At 29.3% G+C, this 3,137-nt stretch overlaps 1 protein-coding gene across 1 annotated transcript in view; it reads left to right on the plus strand.

Moving 5' to 3' along the window:
* Nucleotides 1-1,017: 1,017 nt before the first annotated feature.
* Nucleotides 1,018-3,137, plus strand: part of LOC106464963 (putative sodium-coupled neutral amino acid transporter 10) — a 64,018-nt gene continuing 61,898 nt past the window's right edge. The window contains 1 exon segment of the mRNA XM_022392772.1: nt 1,018-1,343. The gene's annotated coding sequence lies outside the window, so the exon portion shown is untranslated.

Here is a 3,137-nt window from a genome sequence, read left to right on the forward strand (position 1 = left end):
CACCTACAGCAGAGATTTTACTGGAAAGGTATGAGGCAAGATGTGGAAGAATGGTGCAGAACCTAATAGCATCAATCTACGCAATAGAATGAAAAAACTACATATAAAATATTAGGTAATCCATTTCAAAACTGATTTACCATTAAATTACTATTGGAAATATTAGAAGTAAAAATAAACCCTCTCAGATTATATTTGCAATATTAATCCAAATATTAAATTTATTTGGATATCATAACCATCTTCCAAATACTTTATCACCATTTTTTCTAATCACTTTTCAGTCTTATAAGCTTCATCTTTCTTATCGTATTTAGCTAATTTTGGTTCATAGAAGCTTCCTTCAATTTTTCATCACATACCCTCCCCAAATGCGATCAATTTTCGACGGAATCACATTACCTACGAACACCAAACAATGTCAAAATGTAGCTCTTATACATTTCGTTTTACCGCAACTTTTATCTGTTCTTTTCGTAACGTGACTTGCTGTTTTATATGTTCAAAAGTGTTTTAAAATAACACGTTGAACTATCTGTTGTCAACAGCACTCACCGCTAACTTTGTCTGATCGAAAAGTAGGGCTTGTCTGTCATTTTTATGCCATACCTAATCGCGATTTCTTGAATTCATATTCTGAGCATGCTAACCATTAGGTCACATCCTACCCGCATACTGCAATAATACTTATAGTATTATTTGTGTGACAGTAGACTTTGGATATAGGAGTTTAAGTTTTATATATCCATTATTTTTTGATTTTTAATTTCATGCACCTGTTCTGTGTTATTTCGCTTTTTTTAATGGTTCATATAATATTAATATTTTAAACTATTTATTTGTTTGGTTTACAGCAAAGTCACTAAGGGCTACCTACTGTGTACACCTCGGGGAAATGACTCCCTGGTTTCTAGTCTGTAGCCTTACCGTTATCCCACTGGGGGACATTTTAAAACTAATAATAATAAATTACATGTTTTATATATTTAAATAGAGGGCTCTATTAATGTTTGCTAGTTTCAGAAAGGATTTGCCAATATCAGGAAAACGTGTTACATATACATATATGGATTCCAGTCATTCATTTGATTGCTTTTTACTTCTGTTTATTTTCTTAGACATAAATTATTTTTTTTATATATTTATGTAAAATTGTATAAATGTTTGTGACTGCAGTTTACTTAACTGAAATTTAAAATAAGTATTTACTGTCTCCTCCAATCTCTATGCGTAAGTATTAGTAACTCACTAAAGAGTAAAGTCTAATTAGAAATAGCGCTCTAACGACGTGTAACTTGATCGTTGACGTTATCTGTTAGTAACAAAAGTTCCGTATAAACAGCGTAAGTAAACTGATGTAGCATTATTTATATAATAGAATTGCCTCATAACTGTATCTTTAATATTAATACATTATTTACTAATATAATTTATAAGCATTAGTAGTCGTTAAATTTAATAAAATTAATTCAACGGCTCAAATTCACTCACTGTTCTGTTTATTGCAATGTAACTTGTGTGTAAGTGTAAATTCTGTGTAACTGTAACATAAGTGTAACGTTGAGAGTACAAGTTCAAGACTTTATATGAGAATCATGTTTCAGCTTTAAAAATTTAAAAGTATTATTTTAAGTTTTACTATCTCTGTAATCTTTATATAAGTTAGAACTACCTTCACCATGATGTTAGAAAGAGGTATCCAAGAAATTTTAACTTAAAGATACAAAACTCTATAACCCGTTTTGAAAACGTGGACTGTTCTTCTTCAGGGGCAAACTGTTTGCCCTTGAATAAGAAACGTTAACCTTTTGAAAACGGGTTATAGGGTTTTGTATCTTTGTAGTACCTTCACCAGTAACCTGGAACTTCCAGTGGAAGCTGGGGGAAAAGTAAGAAATATAAAAGAAAACTTTTTAGTCTGTGGTGAAAGGTATGACAGTTTTTAATTATAAATACAATAGGAATAGCAAGAAAGATAACTTGTATGATTATGCTCATGGTCATACCACTTTGGAATTTTTAATCCTAGTGAAATAAAATGAGAACTAATGTAGATTCAATACCATAGTGGCTATTCACTACAAATTAATGTGTTGTCACCTTGAGAAATGTTGGTGAAAGAAGGTACCTTGAGCCATAGAACTCTAGTCTGCTTATTTCGTATAAAGCACCCAATTTTGAAAGGTGTTAATAGTTTTAATTTTGGAATAAAAATACTTGTGACTAAACAGCTATTCACATATTGTGTTTGCTTTTAATGGAATGTTATTACATTGAATTATATGTGTTTCACTTACTGAGATGGATTATGGCTTATCATTGACATGACCAGAACACCAATTATAAACATATCTAGTCATTGTTGATATTATTCACTGTGTAAAGATACATGAAATCTTAAAATGTTTATGATAATTCTGTTAGGCTTTTTTTTAATGTAATTGTTAAAAGTGGGCATTGTAAAATTTTAGCACAAATGTGGTTGCTTTTCTTAATGCATTTGAATGTCCTTTATGACTTAACTTCAAATAAACTAGCATTTTTCAAAATAGGACCGAAATGGTTCTTCATTAATTGTTAAGGAAATGACATATATATTTTCTGAAAGTGACAGTGTCTAAATCCTTAGGTAATACCATAATTGTTAATATATTAAGTAAAGCCTAATTAGTTATAAGGATTGGTTCCATTTTATTACTGTTTAATAAATAAGTAATGTATGAAGAATAATAGTGTTGTAATTGTAATTGTTTTTAATAATTAAATATGCTAGTTAGTAAAAACAGTTTGGATTGTGTGTAATGTTGAATATAACTTGTATGGGAAAAATATTTTTACTTATTTTTTCATTTAGAATGTGTATTTTGTTGTAATTGAAACTATAGATTATGAAATGTTAGATAAAGCATAAGAGAAACAAATCTGTATCAAGATGACCTTTGATGAATATAGAAAAGGAAGTGCAGAATATTTACAGATATAAGTTTTAAATACTTGTGTGTGTGTGTGTGTGTATATATATATATATAGTAGGTAGTTCGTTGACTAAATTAAAACAAGAACTAATACTAAATAAAATACGAAAGGAATGTACTAAGTAAAAATCACAGTGTACTTAAGAAAAAATAAAGACGAAA

The sequence above is a fragment of the Limulus polyphemus genome, unplaced genomic scaffold (assembly GCF_000517525.1).
Source record: "Limulus polyphemus unplaced genomic scaffold, Limulus_polyphemus-2.1.2 Scaffold1794, whole genome shotgun sequence".
NCBI classification, from domain to species: domain Eukaryota; kingdom Metazoa; phylum Arthropoda; class Merostomata; order Xiphosura; family Limulidae; genus Limulus; species Limulus polyphemus.